The 23,448-nt window shown below is 38.3% G+C and overlaps 1 non-coding gene across 1 annotated transcript; it reads right to left on the bottom strand.

Moving 5' to 3' along the window:
* Nucleotides 1-20,539: 20,539 nt before the first annotated feature.
* Nucleotides 20,540-20,646, bottom strand: LOC141662397 (small nucleolar RNA R71). Its single transcript, XR_012550516.1, has one exon. It is a non-coding gene; the product is annotated as a small nucleolar RNA R71 (small nucleolar RNA).
* Between the last annotated feature and the right edge of the window lie 2,802 nt (nucleotides 20,647-23,448).

The raw sequence follows: 23,448 nt of genomic DNA, 5'->3' as shown, positions 1-23,448 counted from the left end.
AGCACTACTATGGGGACATGGCAAACCGAGAAGTGGTTAGTGCCATTTTGTTGACTACTTGAGAAGGGTACGAAACGTCAAGCTAATGACGAAAAAGAAGCGCTGCGTGGGAGGCAACCCATGAATTGTTGTTACAGGAACCCTTAGAAGTTAATAACCTATCCAAAAACACAAAAAAAATCAGAAAACAGGGGCTGAATTTTTTTTTTCCAGTGACCCCCTGAGCGCCCGCTCAGCTTTGCTGAGCGACCGCGAAGCAAGCTGAGCGCCCGCTCAGCTTTGCTGAGCGACCGCGCAGCAAGCTGAGCGCCCGCTCAGTTATGCTGAGCGACCGCTCAGGGGTCGAGTATCAGAATTTTTTTTCAGTTCAGAAAAAAAAACACACAAAAACAGTTTTAGCCCATAAACCCACGATTTGTTTCCACTACCCCATCATTTTACTCCTTAATTCCCAAACCCTAATCTAATCCACACCCTATATATACATACACCTATCCTACATATCTCCCACAAAACTTCCTACACTTAAACCCTCTCACAAACATCAAAAATCAGTTCTTACACACTTTTATTCACGAATCAATGGCACCCAAGAGAGCACGCACTATTGACAGCAGCAGCACAGTTCCTACTGCTGATTCATCGAGGGGTACTGCTGCAAGGCCTCGGTTAACTGACAGAGCTGCGGAGGAGGAGTACACTAGGCTGTTGGGGAAGCCGATTCTGAAGGAGAGGGGGTTTTTACCATCGGGGAGGGATGGTGAGTTGCTGCCCATGATTGCAGAGAAGGGGTGGATAGCTTTTTGTGAGTCACCCGAAGCAGTACCGATGAGCGTTGTTCGCGAGTTCTACGCGAACGCGAAGGCCGAAAAGAATGGGTTTTCTGTGGTCCGTGGGCTGACGGTTGATTATCATCCTGCGCCGATTCGCCGTGTGATTGGACAGCGAGAGAGGAAGCACGAAGAGGAGAACTGGAATGAAAAGACTGCTGAGGATTTTGACTTGGATTTGATTTGTGCGACTCTCTGTCGACCGGGCACAGTTTGGACCTGCAGGACCGGCACTAATGAGTATCGTCACTTTCCGGCGATCGCCATGAATAGGTATGCCCGTGCATGGAATGCATTTATTTGTGCTAATATTTTGCCTTCTTCGCATGCACACGAGGTCACAGTTGAGAGAGCACAGTTGTTGTGGGGAATTCTGAATGAGGAATACTATGTGGACCTTGGTGAGTTTATCTACCAAAGAATTCTGAAGTTTTTGAGGGGAGCGAAGCATATGAACATCCCTTATGCATCTACGGTTACGAAGCTATGCCGAGCAGTGGGAGTGAACTGGCTGGCTCATGAGCAGTTGCAGTTGCCAGCAGCTCCGATTGATTCTGGCACTCTGAATGGGATACAGGAGTGGACCGATGGTGAGCCTGAGGAGCATGGGCTGGGTTATCGTCTTCCAGGAGGGCGTCCAGCACGAGGTGCTACTATGGCTAGGCCAGGGCGTGATGAGGCTGGTTCTTCGAGAGCTCAGGAGGGTGCTGGGATGGTTGATGCCCAGTATAGGAGGCTTTCACGGCGGATGGATGCCATGTATGAGATGCAGAGCAGGTTTGCTCAGGAGCTCACCCTTGCGTTAGGGACTGCTTTTCGAGGCCTTGGAGCTGATATCCAGTGGCCAGTTTTTGGTGAGGACTCTGCATACCCGCCGCCTGATACTCCACCCACTGAGGGTGATGATGATGATGACTCCGAGTAGGTATACCCTGTGTTCCTTTCTACTGCTTTCACTGAGGACAGTGAAGATTTTTAGTTTGGGGGTGGTAGTTAAGGAATATTGTATGTGTGTCATTTAGTTGCATATTCATGATAGTTTAGTTCATATAGTTGCATAATTTATGCCATATAGTTTTTTTTGTTATGAATGTCATGTAGCTCATGCATTTACCATGATCCCTTTTGCAATGATTTATCGACTGAATTGTGATATTGATGCGAGTGTAGTGATAGCATTAAAGTGATATGAAGTTGTGTAGGTTGATATGCATGCTAGAAACAATTGTAAGTCCACTAAGTCTTAGAGAATGCGTAAGGGCTAGATTGTTGTTATGATTTGGTTATTTTCAAGGTCAATCTGCTTATTATGCTTAGAATTCGATTATAGGTTCTTAGTGATAAAGGCATGAAAAAGAAAAAATTTTGGAGAAAAAAATATGGAAGTTGTTGCTAGTTGTGGCTAGGCGTCAAATGGCTAGTAGCCGGCTTGCATATGGTGCGAGTAGTCTAGGGTAGAGCAAGATGGAGCGAAACGCACTTGCTCAGAAGTTATAAAAAAAATATATTTTTTTTTGCATAATTGATCAAGAGTGGGCTCTTTGGTATTCGAGTTATTAAGTTCTTAGGGGACTTTGTGCCTAGTGACCTAAGGTTTTTAGAGTCTGGGATCCGCTAACCTAACGCTCGTTACATGGATGCCATTGTATAAGTCTTTTGTGGACCTCACTCATTGCACGGTCAAATAAGCATTTGAGTTGTAAATAAAAAGCACGATTCCGTAGTAAGCTCCAGAGTTCTTGTAGTGTTGTATATCACTTTGTGCCTAGAATTTTTTATTCTTTGTATAATCGTAGGATTGCCTTGAGGATAGTCTAGTCATAGTAATTGGTCTAGTTCTGAAGCATATATGTTAAGCATTTGCACACACCACGTTTCTGGCTGTATGTCCGTTTGCATGAGTTTATTGATCTTTAGTTGTCTAACTGCATTCGTTGAGATGTGACAATTTGGTTGGTTAATTGTAATAAGGGGGATCGCTGCATTTTCATATAGATTGCATTCATGCATGTTTTTATTTGTTTTTGAGTCTGTGACGCTTGAGGAAAAGCATCGATTTAAGTTTGGGGGTGTGATAAGTGGCATTTTATACCACTTAGAACGTCTTAAAATGGCTTAAATTGGTGTCTTGAAATCAAGTATTTTGTGTATTTGATGCGTTTTTCTAGTGTTTATGCATTTCAGGGTTTTAGTTGCATTTCGGGGGAGGAATCATCAAGAATAAGCCTTGGCATGTGTTCACCATTGCGAGAAGAAAGAAACGGGCAGATTACGGCGAAGAAACGGAGCGAAATCAGAATTTTTCCAGTAGAGGTCTGAGCGCCCGCTCAGCATTGATGAGCGGCCGCGCAGCAAGCTGAGCGTCCGCTCAGCTATGCTGAGCGGCCGCGCAGGGTCGGGAAAAAAGACAGATTATTTTAGGACTTCTACTTCTGTTTGGTTTCCACTTCTATGTACTCTGAGTTTTATGGGACTATTATATAAGTAGATTTGAGACATTTTCACAAGGGTGGATTGAAGAAGATTGTGTTTTTACGCAAGGAGCGAAGGAGATAAGGAAGAAGACCAATTTAGCACACCGCAACGAAGAGGAAGCATATATTCTTGTGATTCTTGTTTCGTTGTAACGTTGGATGCTAGTTTTCTTGCTTTGAACTTATTTACTCTTGTGACGTACTCTGTTTTAATATAATTAGTTTAGTTATTATTTTCTTGTGTTTGTTTATCATGATTTCATATGAACCCATGATGACGATAAGTGCTATTATGGGCTAATCGTGATCATGGGGTTGCAACGGATTTATTATGGAATTCTTTAGTTAATTGTTTAATACTTTAGTGTGTGATGATTGCATGATATCTAGTATTGGTTGTGCATATTCGTCTTATGTGCGTCGCGAACATATAAGATAGGGTGTTAATTTCTTGTGAAGCGACGGTGGATCTTGAGATTTAGAACTTGCCATGCTAGCATAGGTTCATGTACGTTGTGCATGATTAGTGGGTAACTCTAACAGTTTTATTTGCCCTATGTAATCAAAAGGAATAACTTGTGCTTAAATCGTTGTGTTGTCAATTTCTGTAGACATATGGGAACTCAACATAATTGATGACTATTCAACTTCTATCTTAATTGTGGATGCTTGGTAGAATGGTATTAGTACAATAAAAGTTGGCTTTTATCAGTTTCGTGTTATTCGATTAATATCATCACTGTCACATGCTAAAGGTAATAACAATGGCTATAGAAGGAAGTAATAATGAAGTTGTGATCTTATGAGTATTTTATTATTGATAAATTGAAGTGTTAGTTAAGTGATTAATTAAGTAGTTAATTATAGTTAATATTTAATCAACAATTTTAAGTGTTAGTGTCTTAACATTGAGAAGTAATCATACATTGGTGAGTGAGTTTAATTAGACAATAATTTAGTCTAAGTCTATGTGGGAACGAATCTGATTTATATCTTATACTACTTGCGAACGCGTATACTTGCGTGAATATTAGCGCGTGTTTTCGCCCTAACAATCTTCCCATCAGGTCTTCTTTTGTTGAGTTGCATTTAGATTTATTCAACATCCATTAGTTGTTTTGGAATTTAGATATATATTCTCCCCCTTTTTGACATTATCTCCAGGAAGAAAGATCCAGCTAAATGTAAATTATTCAAGCTGCTGTCATTGTCCATTTGGAACACTGTCTGCAGCTTCAAGCTTCATTGAGATTCATGGTGATGAGTTTATCAAAAAGAATAGAAGTTTCACTTAGATCTGCAGAAAAAGTCTGTCAGTGATAAAAGTGTTGGGAACCACGGACTTAGGGTGTTACTACGTTTTACGATAAAGATTACGAAAAGAGGATTACCTTGTTAATGGTTGATTCCACGCTCTTCTATTGTATTCCCAAATTCCCTTGAGCGAAGTGTGGCCTCCGTCTTCTCAAGTTATCCTCTCTTCTTGCTCCTTGGTGGCTATAATATGTTTTCACACACTTGCCAAGCAAGAAGAGAATAAGAATATATATAGGCTACAATAGGGACCATGGATAATTAGGTTGGGCCTTCTAATTACATCTTGAGCCTAGCCCAATGTAATTAAATATTAATTCAATCCACTAAAGAATTAATATTTGCACTACCTTTCCTAATACCGTAATTTAATTAATTCGGTTCCAATATTATTTGCTTATTAAATTCCCCATGTTTAAAATATCATATGTCCATTAATTAAATAAATTACCGATAATTTATTTAATTAATATCTTTTATCCTTGATCATCCACTCAACCTTTATTTAATTATGCCAGAATAAATTCCACCTGCAGGGTTTCACATAATTAAATCTTTTTGAGCTTTCAAGGGGACATCATTAACCCGAATATTATCAGGACATGGATTCCTTCAATAAATAATATCCACCATGTATATAATTCCATCACCCAAAATATAATGATATAATTCAAAAGAATTATTTCATATATAAATCAAAGCATGTAAATAATATACACGTGTCAATTACTATTTCCGGATTAAGAACCTAAGCATTAATAATAACATAGAATCTTAGTTCTCCTTCTTAATCAGTATTAAGGGAACAATTCTAAATTTGATCCTGTTCAATATACACAAAGTATACTAGTATTATTTATTAGTCAATATAAACTAATCTAAATAATACTACAGCCATACCAGTGGATTGTCTAACACCACATGTGCTGTGAACCTTATTATATTATATAACCGTATTTAACAATCTAATATTCTATATCCCATTTGATACTAGATTGTTCACAATATATAATATTAGACAACATGTAAACATTCAAATGATTCTCAAATAAACTGGCCAGAAATAAATGTACATACTTCAAATAAATATTTTCAGTATACACTAACAATCTCCCACTTATACTCAAAATATTCTATGTGTACATCAGTGTTTATTTAATCCACTATTACATAAAAATCTATGTGTCCATCCATCTGACTCCTATCGCTTCCACATGCTTGTTAAAAACCTTGGTTGGCAAGCTCTTTGTGAAAGGATCTGCTCGGTTGTCTTCTGATGATATGTGAGCCACAACTATATCCCCTCGCTTTACGATTCCTCGTATGAGATGATACTTACGTTCAATATGTTTAGCTGCTTTGTGGTCTCGCGGTTCCTTTGAATTTGCCACAACACCAGTGTTATCACAATACACCGTCAAGCTCCTAGGCAAATTAGGTACCACATCTAAGTCCAAAAGGAAGTTCCTGAACCATACAGCCTCCTTGGCAGCCTCAGAGGCCGCCACATACTCGGCCTCCATGGTGGAGTCTGCAATGCATTTCTGCTTTACACTCCTCCATATAACGGCTCCACCTCCCAAAGTAAAAACATATCCCGAGGTTGATTTCCTCTTATCCCTATCTGATTGGAAATCTGAATCAGTATATCCCAAAGGAAATAGATCCGAGGCCTTGTAAATTAACATATACTCCTTAGTCCTTCTCAGGTACTTGAGTATAGTTTTTACTGCACTCCAATGTTCCTGACCTGGGTTCGACTGATATCTACTAACCATGCCTACAGCAAAGCAGATGTCAGGCCTCGTACATAACATAGCATACATTAAGTTTCCACATGCTGAAGCATAAGGAACTGCTTTCATGCTCTCTATATCCTTAGGTGTCGAAGGACACTACTTCTTAGATAGAGCAACTCCATGCTTAAAAGGTAAAAAACCTTTCTTGGAGTTCTGCATGTTAAAACGAGCTAATACTTCATCAATGTAGGGCTCTTGAGATAAAGCCAACATCCTTTTCTTGCGATCCCTTATAACTTTGATCCCAAGGATGTATGCCGTTTCACCTAAGTCCTTCATGTCAAATTGTTTGAACAACCATGCCTTTACTGATGACAACATCTCAACATTGTTTCCAATGAGTAAAATATCATCTACATATAGTACTAGAAAAACCACTGCATTACCTTCACTTCTCTTATACACGCACGATTCGCTTGGACTTTGATCAAATCCATATGACTGGACTGCCTGATCAAAACGAATATTCCAGTCTCTAGAAGCTTGTTTAAGTCCATAAATAGACCTCTTAAGCTTACATACCAGATGCTCTTGGCCTTCCTTACTGAATCCTTTTGGTTGCTGCATATAGATGGTTTCTTCAAGACTTCCATTAAGAAAAGCTGTCTTGACATCCATTTGCCAAATCTCATAATCGAGATGAGCTGTTATAGATAAAAGAATACGGATTGACTTAAGCATGACTACCGGTGAAAAGGTTTCCTCATAATCGATACCTTCTTTCTGAGTATACCCTTTCGCAACAAGTCTTGCTTTCCAGACTTTCACCTTTTTATCTAAACCCCCCTTTTTCTTGTAGATCCACTTACATCCAATAGGTTTTATACCTTTGGGTGGTTCCATGAGCTCCCAGACCTGATTAGAATACATTGATTCTATCTCAGATTCCATCTCCTTTTGCCAAAGATCTGCATCTTTGTCTTGTACTGCCTCTTCATATGTACGGGGATCATCATCATGTTCACCAGGGACCAAGTCTGAAGACTCTCCCAAAAACATGAATCTATCAGGTTGTTGAACAACCCTCCCACTACGACGAGGCACTGGTGCGGTATTAGTGACAGGTTGTACATTATGTTGTGGTTGTTCTACTTGTACTACAGCTTCATGGGTATTATTTGTCCCTCCCACTAGTTCCTCTAAAACGACACTACTCATGGGTTTGTGATTCATTATATAGTCCTCCTCCAAGAATCTTGCATTGGTGCTAACAATGACATCCCGATTCTTCGGACTATAAAATAAATATCCTTTCGTTCCCATGGGGTAGCCTACAAACAACCTTACTTCTGTATGAGATTCTAACTTAGTCGCATTCTTGTTCAGCACATGTGCTGGACAACCCCATATTCAAATATGTCTTAGACTCGGTTTATCCCCGGTCCACAATTCTAAGGGGGTTTTAGGAACCGACTTAGAAGGTACTAAGTTCAGAAGATAAGCTGTTGTCTCTAAGGCATGTCCCCAAAACGACTTGGGTAAATCCGAATAACTCATCATCGATCTAACACTCTCTAAAAGAGTCCGGTTCCTTCTCTCCGCTACACCGTTCTACTGGGGTGTGCCTGATGCAGTTAACTGGGATTCTATCCCATTTTCTGATAAATATTCCCTAAATTCTCCAAGCAAGTATTCGCCACCACGATCTGATCGTAGTGACTTGATACTTTTATTAAGTCGCTTCTCCGTTTTAGCTTTGTACTCTTTGAACTTATCAAAGCATTCAGACTTACGGTGCAACAAATAAACGTACCCATATCTAGAATAATCATCAATGAAAGTGACGAAATATTCATAACCACCTCTTGCTTGGATATTCATGGGTCCACATAAATCAGAGTGAACCAATTCTAACAGTTGTTTGGCTCTATTCCCTTTTGCCTTGAAAGGCCTATTAGTCATTTTACCTTCCAAGCAGGATTCACAAACTGGAAATGGCTCCACTGCCAATGAGCTTAAAGGCCCGTCTACTACCAGTCTTTGAATCCTCCTCAAGTTAATATGACCTAATCTCAAGTGCCAAAGATATGTTTGGTTCAAACTAGAAGGTTCCTTTCTTTTAGTAGAGTTAAGATGTGTTGTTCAATTCCCTAAATTGCAATTGCAGTGCAGGTTGACTAGGATTAATTATATACAAATTGTCTTGCAATGTACCAGAACATATAATTCGTTTATTCATCATAATAGAAATATTACGATCCAAACAAACATTATAACCATCAAAAGCAAGTTTAGAAACCGAAATTAAATTCCTTCTAAAAGAAGGTACATAAAGACAATTGTTCAAAATCAAAATCCTATCAGAACCAAAAGATAAATGAATAACTCCTACTGCAACTACTGCTACTTTCGTAGCATCTCCCATGAACACGTATATCTCACCATCTCTAAGCATTCTGGATAGTTGGAACCCCAGTATTGTTTGTCTTCTTAGGAAGAGGACAATCCTGTTTCCAGTGACCTGACCGTTTGCATCTGAAGCACTTTCCCTTAGGCTTTTTCATACCACCCTGAACTCCCACTGCCTTCACAGCTTTCTGTGTCTGAGCCTTTTTCTTCTTCTTAATACCTTTCGGCTTAGAGGAAGAATCTTTCTCAGCCACATTCACTTGAACACTCTGCCGAAATAATCCTTCAGCTGCCTGAAGTTCTGTCAGCAGTTCCGCGAGACTATACTGCCTCTTGTTCATGTTATAATTCAAGCGGAACTGCTCAAAACTCTTGGACAAGCTCATAAGGATAATGTCAATCTGGGTTTCCCCGTCAAGTTCAGCACCAAGGATCTCTATCTCATTCAGATGAGACATCATCTTGAGAACATGATCCCTTACAGGCGTGCCTTCAGCCATCTGAGTGTTCATTAAAGCCTTCATGGCTACTTGCCTAACAACTCTATTCTGATCTCCAAAAAGTTCCTTGAGATTAAAGAGCATATCCGAAGCTGTGGCCATAGACTGATGCTGATGCTGCAAAACACCTGACATTACTGCCAGAATGTAACATCGCGATATTTCATCAACCTTAATCCACCGTTTATAATACTCTTTCTCATCTTCAGGAGCATCAACAGCAGGCTGTTCAGGCTTGGGTTCATAAGTGCAAAACTTGTACTCCTCAGCAGTCAACACAATGTCCAAATTTCGTTTCCATTCAATATAGTTAGGTCTGGTAAGTTTGTTATCCTTAAGTATGGTGAATAGTGGATTAAAACCCATTTTATCCTGAGAATCATGCATAAAAACATCACATAAATAAGGGTGCATTAATTATTAAGATCTAAATTATTAAAATTTAATGCACTAACATCTAAACACCATAAGCTTCTGGTACGCCACGATGTGTGACATGTATACCACCTAATTTTGTTTAAATGTTACTTCGGTCCTATTACTAAACAATATGCCACATTGGGGTGGACTATATTATTTTTCATAGCTAAGTGTATACCATCATCAAATCTTAAATTATTCGAAATCTATGGAACTTGGTACGCCACGATGGGTGGCGTGTATACCTTCCAATATTCGTAATTTTGCCTTGAATAGAATACTTCAATTCAATATTCATCAATGGTTTGATTTCCAGGTAGTGGAGGAGTCAAATCGGTCTCGCTTAAAACCCACAGCCTTACAAGTTCGATGAACCCGTTTTTGACAAAATCGCCCCAAATCAGAAATAAAGAAAATCCGTATTTATTCCTTTCAAAATTTATTAATTTAAGAAGTTTGTTCTAGTAATTTCTATAACATTCTAGACACCATAAATTACATGCCACGATGGGTGACGTATATATAATTTATATTCGTCTTTATGTTAAATTACCTACAACCAATAATGGAGACCATGGGATTTAATTTCATATTAATTCCCTCTCCCACTTAATTTTTTTTATTAAAATTGAGGAATTTTAAAATTTAATGGGGCCCTATATTGTTATAATTATGTCTAATCATGCATTCAAAATACACACATAATTTTAGCAACATATAATATTTAATTAAAGCAATAAATAAAATTTATGTCCATGTCGTCCTAATTAAGTTAAACATGCAATTTTAAAAGAATTACACACATAATTAACGACACACATAATCAATAAATTAAAGCAATAATTAAAATTTAATGGAAAAAATTAAAATAAATTTTCCACTATTATGGCCCTTGAAAAAAAAATCCAGCTCTCAAAAAAAAATCTGCCCCAAGCGTGCCCCGACGCCCCCAGCAGCCCCAGCAGCCCCAGCAGTCCCAGCTGCCGCAGCGGCCCCAGCAACCCCAGCTGCCGCAGCGGCCGCAGCGCGCGCGCCTGTTGCTTTTCTGTGAGTTTTGTTTTGATTTTGTTCGATCCAAACATCAACAGCAGCCCCTTGTAATCGCACAGCGGAACAAAAAACTACCGGAATTGATTTCCGATCGCACATAACTATTACAAAATACCCGAAACAATTACAAAAAAAAATAGATCTAATACAAAACTAATTTTGTAAAATCTATTCTAACACGATCAACCCTCGTGTAAATTACAACCACGATTAAACCACGTGGAAACCAAAACAAAAATTAACCACGATTAAACCGCGTGGGATCCAAACACATAATTAAAATATACATGGCCATAATAGTGGATTAACAACCTGCATCAAAACCAATACAAGTAAAACACTATATACACGCATATATAATTACGACATGGACATTATATCATAAAACGTAGAACCCATTACCAGGCTCTGATACCAATTGTTGGGAACCACGGACTTAGGGTGTTACTACGTTTTACGATAAAGATTACGAAAAGAGTATTACCTTGTTAATGGTTGATTCCACGCTCTTCTATTGTATTCCCAAATTCCCTTGAGCGAAGTGTGGCCTCCGTCTTCTCAAGTTATCCTCTCTTCTTGCTCCTTGGTGGCTATAATATGTTTTCACACACTTGCCAAGCAAGAAGAGAATAAGAATATATATAGGCTACAATAGGGACCATGGATAATTAGGTTGGGCCTTCTAATTACATCTTGAGCCTAGCCCAATGTAATTAAATATTAATTCAATCCACTAAAGAATTAATATTTGCACTACCTTTCCTAATACCATAATTTAATTAATTCGGTTCCAATATTATTTACTTATTAAATTCCCCATGTTTAAAATATCATATGTCCATTAATTAAATAAATTACTGATAATTTATTTAATTAATATCTTTTATCCTTGATCATCCACTCAACCTTTATTTAATTATGCCAGAATAAATTCCACCTGCAGGGTTTCACATAATTAAATCTTTTTGAGATTTCAAGGGGACATCATTAACCCGAATATTATCAGGACATGGATTCCTTCAATAAATAATATCCACCATGTATATATTTCCATCACCCAAACTATAATGATATAATTCAAAAGAATTATTTCATATATAAATCAAAGCATGTAAATAATATACACGTGTCAATTACTATTTCCGGATTAAGAACCTAAGCATTAATAATAACATAGAATCTTAGTTCTCCTTCTTAATCAGTATTAAGGGAACAATTCTAAATTTGATCATGTTCAATATACACAAAGTATACTAGTATTATTTATTAGTCATTATAAACTAATCTAAATAATACTACAGCCTTACCAGTGGATTGTCCAATACCACCTGTGCTGTGAACCTTATTATATTATATAACCATATTTAACAATCTAATATTCTGTATCCCATTTGATACTAGATTGTTCACAATATATAATATTAGACAACATGTAAACATTCAAATGATTCTCAAATAAACTGGCCAGAAATAAATGTACATACTTCAAATAAATATTTTCAGTATACACTAACAAAAAGTCCTAAGCTCCCTGTTCTTTTGAATAAGTAGTCTCACCAATTCTCACTGCACTAGTCTCATGACTTTTGAGAGTCAGAGTTCCCTCATAAGGATTACTAAATCCATACACTCATCTACCTCTCCTTTTGCCAGGAAGGATCCTGCCTCTCTTATTCTTTGTTTTTCACTCAATCTTTTCTCTTATCCTCACATGAAAGACTCAAATGTTGTTTGACCTACAGAAATAAGAGGTGGCTGAGAAGAGTTAATCTATGATCATATGATTAGAAGAAGACCATATAGGGCTAATCATACTCATTTCAACAGAAAAATGAGTGCATAAGCATCTATGACTGGGGTCACAGTTTGACTCACAGATTGCTCTGTGGTTGTGACAGTGTGTTGTCCTCCACTTGTAGTGGGAACCTCCAATTGAATTGGAGGGGATTTGACTGGGTTACTGCTATGTGCACCAGCCTCAAACCCTTGTGTGTCTTGCAACACACTGGCACTTGAATGTACTAAGATTGCCCTTCTTATGACATTGTCATAGGCAATTGTTCTTCTAGCTTTGACTGGTAAGACAGCTTCTGCTAGAGTTATGAGGGGAGTTGTTCCTTCTTGAGAAACCTCCAATTAAATTGGAGAGGATTTAGATAGCTCCCCCTCAGGAGTACTACCCTCAAACCTTTCAGTCTGTGAAGACTGTTTTGCACATGAAGGTGCATAAGGAATACTCATGAAATATTCAGTAAACTGATAGATTTTCATGTTTGGTGGATTCTTTTCTCAAACAACATAACAATATGAAGAACATCATGAAATTGCTGTCCTTTTGTAAAACAGGTGGCTTTTGAGAGTCACCTGAGTGGGATTATGTTTGAGTTGTGTTTGTGTTACTGTGCCTGGGTAAACCGCAGTTTGGTTTTGAAATGATTTAGCTGCAGTTTTAGCATTAATACCTGTGAATTGATTATTTGAATTCCCTGTTGATGTCTTGTATTAGACCTGTAATGCATTGAATAAATGTATCTTTTTGGAGTTTCATTAGACAAATACATTGTAAGATATTTTAGTTGTAAGCATTATTGCTGAGATGACAAAATTTAATATAAATATAAGCACATAGTAATTGTTACACAAACAAGAGATTTCCAGACAAGAATCAGAACTTTCATTAAAAATGGAAACATAGTACATTAAGACATAGATTTAACAAGTAAATCCTAATTACTCTAATTCAGACTCCTTCTTCTCGGCCTCCAACCTCCTTGCCCTGCGCTGGTAAGCTCTGGACATGGAGTGTGCAAGAGAGATGATCCTCTCCTGCAACTCCAAAGCAACAAGGCGTTGCTGCTCAGCCACCCTTGCACGTCTCTCCATCTCCAGAGAGACTTCCTCTTCAAAGAAAAGAATGCTGAGTTGATCATTCCACGAGAGTTCGTAAAAGACCTCAAGTGGAATATCAAAGGGGCTGTAAACAACCCCCTTGAGACGGACTCGAAGTCCGATAGGATCAAAATAAACTAGGTCATCATCCAAATGATGGACTGGTTGGTAAACTCCATGAATAAGTCTGTAAAAGACTGGGGCATCCATTTGAGTGAGAGAGAGAGAGATGAACAGGAGGTGAGTTTGAAAGTGGATGTTTGTTGAGAATAAGAGTGGTGATAAATGATAAAGAGTGAAGCGTTTTAATTTATAGAGGGAGTAAAGATAGAAACCAAGAGACTCTTGAGTTGCCCGGATAGTAAGAATAATAATCACATAAGCATACTTGACAGCTAGAAATGACTAGTTACTATTCCCCATGCAAGTACTCAAGAATATTAGTTTACTTTAAAGAGTGACTATTCCCCATGCAAATAAGCACGTACTCCATATACAAAAAGTAACTCATCCTATCAGCAATCAGTCAAATAAATTAACCACTATCAGCATACTCAAAACAACACAAATAATGTACTAGTCTACTAACATTAGACTAACTTATTTTCACGTAAACAAGAAATCATATAAGCATGTAAATGTGTCAATAAGTCAGAGAAATTAAAGACAAAGTATGTCAAAAGTATTTTTATGAACATAATTTATGAATTAATTTTTTTTTTCAGTTTTTCATACTTTTTGCTTCTTTTGATCTGTTATTTATTAAGTTCATATACTGAAGATATGAAGTAATAAATATTCAGTTTACATAGAATTTTGAAATTCCAAGTTCAAATTAATCGAGAAGTCTGGGTATTTATATAAAAAGTAAAATACTTATCGAGAAGTCAAATAAACGTTTGATATTAAACTTGTCGAGAAGTAATTTTGAATTTGAAAAAGGTACATTCAATAAGTCATTTATTAATTCTTTTCGAGAACTAAGAAATGATTTATCGAGAACTCTGATAAATGCCCAGTTTGTCCGAAAATGGACTAAAAATGATTTTAATTTATTTGAATTGAATCAAATTGAAATCAGAATAAATTTTCCAAAAGTATTTGTCTAAAATAATTTATTGAATTAAATTATTTTAGTTTTGAGTTATTGATAAGTCTCAAAATATCCTTGTCGGGAACTCTGTGAATTAACACTATTAAAGAACTCTACATGGTCTTATTGATAAGTCATAATAGAGCTTATCGAGAAGTCATTCGAGAAGTCTGTAAATAGACTTATCGAGGACTCACTCGAGAACTCTATAATGACTTGTCGATAAGTCATTTTGACTTATCGAGAACTCAGTTCTCTATACCTTTGAGTACTGTTATTCTGCCTTGTGTTAATTTTACACATTTAAGATGTAAATTAACAACTAAGCAGTTTACTTAGAATTTGAAATATTCTAAGTTAATTTTTTAGTTTTTAAGAAAAATAAATATATAGAGATTCTAAAATATTTATAATTCATATTTCAGTTAATTTCCAATTAAATCAAACTAGGTTGATTTATTAGAAATTAATCTGCTGCAATACATTAGCTGAGTTCTTGCCTTAGGATGAAGAATTGAGCATTCCAATTTCACTCACAAGTCTAGTGAAGGTTGCTTCATCCAAAGGTTTAGTAAAAATGTTAGCTAATTGTTTCTGTGTTGGAATAAAAATGAGCTCAATGGTACCATTTGCAGCATGTTCCCTGATAAAATGGTACCTAACATCAATGTGCTTTGTTCTAGAATGATTAACTGGATTAGCTACTATAGATATGACACTAGTATTGTCACACATAATAGGAATTTTGTGTAACACTAGACCATAGTCCATTAGCTGATTTCTAATCCAAAGCACCTGAGCACAACAACTTCCAGCAGCTATATATTCAGCCTCCGCTGTGGAAGTTGACACAAATTGTTATTTCTTACTATACCAGGATACAAGTCTTTGACCAAGAAATTGACAGCTTCCACTAGTACTTTTCCTATCAACCCTGCATCCAGCAAAATCTGCATCTGTGTATCCAACAGCTTCAAAACCAGTTCCCTTGGGATACCATAATCCCAAGTTTGGAGTTCCCTTTAAGTATCTGAAAATCCTTTTCACAGCCATCAAATGTGATTCCTTTGGATTGGCTTGAAATCTAGCACATAGACAAGTAGCAAACATGATGTCTGGTCTACTAGCAGTCAAATAAAGCAATGATCCAATCATCCCTCTATAGCTTGAAATATCCAAACTCTTGCCTTTCTTGTCTTCATCCAACTTGGTTGCAGTAGACATTGGTGTAGATGCAGGTGAGCTATCCACCATACCAAATTTCTTCAATAAGTCATTCACATATTTGGTTTGGCTGATGAAAATACCATCACTTCTTTGACTAACTTGAAGGCCAAGGAAGTAACTCAATTCTCCCATCATGCTTATTTCATACTCACTCTGCATTAGCCTAGAGAATCTTTGACAAAGCTTTTCATTTGTAGATCCAAAGATGATATCATCCACATAGATTTGAACTAGGATCATATCTTCACCATGCTTCTTGTAGAAGAGAGTCTTATCAATAGTACCTCTGGTAAAACCATGTTTGAGTAGAAATTTTGACAATGTGTCATACCAGGCTCTAGGTGCCTGTTTCAATCCATATAGAGCCTTGAGTAATTTGTAAACAAAGTTAGGAAATCCTGGATCTTCAAAGCCAGGTGGCTGTTGCACATAAACTTCTTCTTCTAGTTCACCATTAAGAAAGCACTCTTGACATCCATTTGATACACCTTGAAATTTGAGTGTGTAGCAAATGCCAGAAAAATTCTTATTGCTTCTAGTCTTGCAACAGGAGCAAAAGTCTCATCATAGTTAATTCCCTCTTCTTATGAGTAGCCTTTAGCAACCAGCCTTGCTTTGTTTCTAGTAACAATTCCATTTTCATCCATTTTGTTCCTGTACACCCACTTAGTTCCAATTATGCTTCTGTTCTTTGGTGCAGGGACTAATTTCCAAACTTTGTTTCTCTCAAACTGATTCAGCTCCTCCTGCATAACACATATCCAATCAGAATCCAATAGTGCTTCTTCAGTTTTCTTGGGCTCTACTTGAGATAGAAAACATGCATGTAGGCATTCATTAGCAGTTGCACTTCTAGTTCTCACACCAGCTGAGGGATCACCAATAATAGCTTCTACTGTATGACTCCTATCCCACTTTCTAGTGTGTGTCTGTTGACTAGTGCCTTCATCATTTTCTTCAGTATTACCATGACTGTCATTTCCATTCTCTTCTTCTCCCTCTGAGTTTGTGCCATCAAATTCAGGTGTCTGAAGAGAGCTTTCATTCCCATGATTTTGTTCAGAGGTCTCTTTATTTGTCATTTGTTGTGCCACAATTTCATCTTCCTCATCAGAATCACTATCAATGGTTAGATTCTCAAATGCAAGGGCTTCAGCATCATTTACATCAAGGCATTCCAAGCCTGGATACTTATCATCATCAAAAGTCACATCTGTGCTTTCCATAATTTTCTTTTGATCAATCACATAAAATTTGTAGGCTGTTCTTTCCAATGAATATCCCATAAAAATTGCTTCAAAAACTTTAGAGTCAAATTTTCCCACATATTCAGAGTTGTCTTCTAGAATATAACACTTGCTTCCAAACACATGTAGATGCTTCACTGTAGGCTTCCTGTTAGACATGATTGAGTAAGGTGATTTGCCATGAGCTTTGTTGATGAGATATCTATTTTGAGTGTAGCATGCAGTATTAATAGCCTCTTCCCAAAAACTAGTTGGCAACTGAGCATCTTGTAGCAAGGTTCTAGTAGCTTCAACCAATGTTCTATTTTTCCTCTCAACTACTCCATTTTGTTGAGGTGTTCTAGCTGCTAAAAATTCTTGAACAATGTCTTTGCTTTTGCAGAATTCACTTAATGTTGAGTTTTTGAATTCTGTTCCTTTATCACTCCTCAATCTTTTCACACTAACTTTTCCTTCAGCTTGCTTCTCAATTTTCTTGATGTGCTCAATTATAATGGTTGGAGTTTCATCTTTAAAGTACATGAACTCGACCCAAGTGTATCTTGAAAAATCATCAACCATGACAAGGGCATATTTGTTCCTTGAAATGGACAAGACATTTACTGGCCCAAACAAGTCCATGTGAATAAGTTGCAGAGGTGCACTTATAGAATTCACAGATTTTGACTTGTGACTTGATCTTTTCATTTTTCCTTTCTGACAAGCTTCACAAACTTCCAGTTGAGCAAATTCCAGACTGGGCATGTCTCTCACAAGCTCCTTCTTGACTAAGGAGTTGATTGCTTTGAAATTCAAGTAAAATAGCTTCTTATGCCACAATGTGCTTTGCTCTTCTGATGCCTTGGTGTAGAAACAACACACTCCATCCTTATTTGTTGAGTCTAAGTCTGCAACAAACAAGGTTCCCTTTCTTACTCCTTTAAGAGCAATTTCACCAGTCTTTTTGCTAATAAAAGCACAATCTTCTTTGTTAAAAACAACTTGAAAACCTCTGTCTGCAAATTGACTAACACTTAGAAGATTTACTTCTAATCCAGCAACTAGTGCTACATCTACAATGAGAACATTTCCAGAAACAATCTTGCCATATCCCATTGCGAATCCTTTGATGTTGTCTCCAAAGGTCACCAAAGGGCCAACCATCTCCTCAAATTGTGATAGCAGGGCCTTATCACCTGTCATATGCCTGGAACATCCACTATCAATGATCCATATGACTGATAAGTGGCATTTTATACCACTTAGAACATCTTAAAATGGCTTAAATTGGTGTCTTGAAATCAAGTATTTTGTGTATTTGATGTGTTTTTCTAGTGTTTATGCATTTCAGGGTATTAGTTGCATTTTGGAGGAGGAATCATCAAGAATAAGCCTTGGCATGTGTTCACCATTGCGAGAGGAAAAGAACGGGCAGATTACGGCAAAGAAATGGAGCAAACCTGGAATTTTTCCAGTAGGGTCCTGCGCGCCCGCGCAGCAATGCTGAGCGGCCGCGCAGCAGCCTTGTGCGCCCGCGCAGAAATGCTGAGCGGCCGCGCAGGGTCGGGGAAAAAGATATATTATTTTAGACTTCTACTTCTGTTTGGCTTCCACTTCTATGTAATCTGAGTTTTATGGGACTATTATATAAGTAGATTTGAGACGTTTTTCACAGAGTATTAAGAGGAGATTATGTTTTAGATTGTGTTTTGCAAGAAGCGAAGGAGATAAGGAAGAAGACCGATTTAGCACACTACAGCGAAGAGGAAGCATATATTCTTGTGATTCTTGTTTCGTTGTAACATTGGATGCTAGTTTTCTTGCTTTGACTTATTTACTCTTGTGACGTACTCTGTTTTAATATAATCAGTTTAGTTATTATTTTCTTGTGTTTGTTTATCATGATTTCATATGAACCCATGATGGCGATAAGTTCTATTATGGGCTAATCGTGATCATGGGGTTACAACAGATTTATTATGGAATTCTTTAGTTAATTGTTTAATACTTTAGTATGTGATGATTGCATGATATCTAGTATTGGTTGTGCGTATTCGTCTTATGTGCGTCGCGAACATATAAGATAGGGTGTTAATCTCTTGTGAAGCGACGGTGGATCTTGAGATTTAGAACTTGCCATGCTAGCATAGGTTCATGTACGTTGTGCATGATTAGTGGGTAATTCTAACAGTTTTATTTGCCCTATGTAATCAAAAAGGGATAACTTGTGCTTAAATCGTTGTGTTGTCAATTTCTGTAGACATATAGGAACTCAACATAATTGATGACTATTCAACTTCTATCTTAATTGTGGATGTTTGGTAGAATGGTATTAGTACAATGAAAGTTGGCTTTTATCAGTTTCGTGTTATTCGATTAATATCATCACTGTCACATGCTAAAGGTAATAACTATGGCTATAGAAGGAAGTAATAATGAAGTTGTGATCTCATGAGTGTTTTATTATTGATAAATTGAAGTGTTAGTTAAGTGGTTAATTAAGTAGTTAATTATAGTTAATATTTAATCAACAATTTTAAGTGTTATTATCTTAACATTGAGAAGTAGTCATACATTGGTGAGTGAGTTAAATTAGACAATAAATTAGTTTGAGTCTCTGAGGGAACGAACTAGAAAGTATTCTATATTACTTGCGAACGCGTATACTTGCGTGAATATTAGTGCGTGATTTCGCCCTAACAAGTTTTTGGCGCCGCTGCCGGGGACTCGGCGTATTTGTTTAGTTTATGTACTTACCATCATTGGTCATTAGGACTCAGTGATTAGGATGTAGTAGTTAATTACTCTTTTCGGTTGTGTTTCAGGTACTTTAGCAAGCATTTATGCAAACTCGTTCTCGTGCTCGCAAGAGGGCCTTAGATACAGCTGAGGAGAAAGACGAAGTTCTTGATACTCCGGAGAAGTTAGATTTTGAGGATTTGGATTCAGGAACTGAGCAGAAAGAACCAGTAAACATGGGAGATCGTATTGTTCAAGCTGATCCAGCTCTTATGGATTTTTCTCGGCCTAAAATTGATGACATTCAGTCAAGCATCCTTCATCCGGCTATTCAAGCTAACACCTTTGAAATCAAGCCGGGCACTATTTAGATGGTGCAGAATTCTGTTTCTTTTGGAGGAGCGGCAACTGAAGACCCCAACATGCACATAAGGAATTTTGTCGAGATCTGCAGCACTTTTAAGTATAATGGCGTGACTGATGAGGCTATCAAGTTGAGGCTTTTCCCATTCTCACTGAGGGATAAGGCTAAAGACTGGTTACATTCTGAACCAGCTGGGTCCATCACTACGTGGCAAGATCTTGCGCAAAAGTTTCTGGTGAAGTTTTATCCAATGGCAAAGACTGCTGCTATGAGGAGTGCTCTTACTCAGTTTTCGCAGCAACCTACAGAATCTATGTGCGAGGCTTGGGAACGCTACAAGGAAATGTTGAGAAAATGTCCACATCATGGAATGCCGGATTGGATGGTAATCACTGGTTTTTATAATGGTTTGGGGGCCCAATCTCGGCCCATGCTCGATACAGCAGCAGGAGGCGCCTTATGGGCTAAAAGCTATACTGAGGCGTATAATCTTATCGAGACGATGGCTGCAAATGAGCATCAAAACCCAACTCAAAGGATGACGTCAGGCAAGGTCGCAGGTATTCTGGAAGTTGATGCAGCCACCGCTATTGCAGCCCAGCTCCAAGCGCTATCAATGAAGGTTGATTCTCTGGCTACGTATGGAGTTAATCAAATAGCTATGGTTTGTGAGCTTTGTGCAGGTTCTCATGCTACGGATCAGTGTTCTCTTGTCAACGAATCTGTTCAATATGTGAATAATTATCAGCGACAACAGTAGCCTGTTCCAGCGACCTATCATCCTAACAACAGAAATCATCCAAATTTCAGCTGGGGGAATAATCAGAATGCTATTCAGCCACCATATCAGCAAGGAGTGAGTAAACAGTTTAACCCACCTGGATTCCAGCAACCACAGCAGTATGCTACAAGGCAATCATATCCTCAACAGGGAAGTGCAGCTGCACCTACTAGTGCTGATTTTGAGGAACTTAAGCTGTTGTGCAAGAGTCAGGCGGTTTCTATCAAGACCTTGGAAAATCAAATCGGTCAATTAGCCAATGCAGTGCTCAATCGTCAACCTGGCACTCTTCCCAGTGACACGGAAGTACCAGGCAGGAAGGAAGCTAAAGAGCAAGTTAAGGCTATTACCTTAAGGTCTGGAAAAGTAGCTGATGCTGAAAAGGCAAAAGAAGTCGAAGCTGAAGTTAGAAATGAAGAATTTAAGCAAAAGGAGAAAGCGGCGGAACCAAGGAAGACTACTGTTGAACACACTCTGCCTGAGGCTAATACAGGGGAGAAACAGCTCTATCCTCCACCACCTTTTCCTAAGAGATTGCAGCAACAAAAGCTGGATAGACAGTTCGGGAAGTTTTTGGAGGTGTTCAAGAAACTTCACATCAATATACCTTTCGCTGAGGCTCTGGAACAAATGCCTAGTTATGCGAAGTTTATGAAGACTATTATTTCAAGGAAGGTGAAACTGGATGACCTTGAAACCGTTGCTCTCACGGAAGAATGCAGCGCGGTTCTGCAACAAAAGTTACCACCAAAACTGAAAGATCCAGGAAGCTTCACCATTCCTTGCACCATTGGCAATCTAACTTTTGACAAGTGCCTTTGTGATTTGGGAGCAAGCATTAATCTGATGCCGTTGTCGATCTTTAAAAAGCTGGATCTGCCTGATCCAAAACCCATATACATGTCGCTACAATTGGCGGACCGTTCCATTACTTACCCAAGGGGCATAGTTGAGGATGTGCTCGTCAAGGTGGATAAGCTCTTCTTTCCTGCAGATTTTGTTATTCTGGATTTTGAGGAAGATAAGAAGATTCCCATAATCTTGGGGAGGCCTTTCTTGGCTACTGGCCGTACCTTGATAGATGTGCAAAAAGGTGAACTTACTATGCGAGTCCAAGACCAGGATGTGACCTTCAACGTATTCAAGGCAATGAAATTCCCTACAGAAGATGAGGAGTGCTTAAAAGTGGATGTGATTGATTCCGCAGTTACTTCGAAACTCGAGCACATGCTAATGTCTGATGCATTGGAAAAGGCCTTAGTGGGGGAATTTGACAGTGATGATGAAGATAGCAACGAGCAATTACAATATCTGAACGCTTCTCCATGGAAGCGAAAGCTCGACATACCATTTGAATCTCTTGGTACTTCTGACCTTAAGAATGCTGAAGGGAAGCTCAAACCATCAATAGAGGAAGCGCCTACCTTAGAGCTCAAACCATTACCTGAACACTTGAGGTATGCTTTTTTAGGTGATTCATCTACATTACCTGTTATTATTTCAGCTGACCTTTCAGGTAGTGAGGAAGACAAGCTCTTAAGGATTTTGAGAGAATTCAAATCGGCTATAGGATGGACCATGGCAGACATCAAGGGGATAAGTCCTTCATATTGTATGCATAAAATTCTGCTAGAGGAAGGAAGTAAGCCAACTGTGGAACAGCAACGAAGACTGAATCCCATCATGAAGGAGGTGGTGAAGAAAGAAATTCTGAAATGGCTAGATGCAGGCATCATTTATCCTATTTCTGACAGCTCGTGGGTGAGCCCTATACAATGTTTTCCTAAGAAAGGAGGTATCACTGTGGTCGCAAATGAAAAGAATGAGCTCATCCCTACTCGAACAGTTACAGGATGGAGAGTATGCATGGATTATAGAAAATTGAACAAAGCCACAAGGAAGGATCACTTCCCTCTCCCATTCATTGATCAAATGCTTGACATATTGGCGGGACATGAGTATTTTTGTCTTCTGGATGGTTATTCCGGGTATAATCAGATTTATATTGCACCAGAGGATCAGGAAAAGACTACCTTCACTTGTCCATTTGGCACATTTGCTTTTCGTAGAGTTTCGTTTGGGTTATGTGGCGCCCCGGCCACCTTTCAGAGATGTATGATGGCTATATTCTCTGACATGATTGGAAATAACGTCGAAGTGTTCATGGATGACTTCTCCGTCTTTGGACACTCATATGATGAATGTTTAAATAATCTGCGCGCCGTACTCAAAAGATGCGTGGAAACTAATTTGGTGCTTAATTGGGAGAAATGTCATTTTATGGTGCGTGAAGGCATTATCCTTGGGCATAAGGTCTCTAGCAAAGGTCTGGAGGTGGACAAGGCCAAGGTGGGAGTCATTGAAAATCTTTCCCCACCTAATTCGGTGAAAGG

This window comes from Apium graveolens, chromosome 5 (genome assembly GCF_009905375.1).
Source record: "Apium graveolens cultivar Ventura chromosome 5, ASM990537v1, whole genome shotgun sequence".
Classification (NCBI taxonomy): Eukaryota; Viridiplantae; Streptophyta; class Magnoliopsida; order Apiales; family Apiaceae; genus Apium; species Apium graveolens.
The sequence above is the reverse complement of the archived record's forward strand: the minus strand, read 5'-3'. Positions and strand labels throughout refer to the sequence as shown.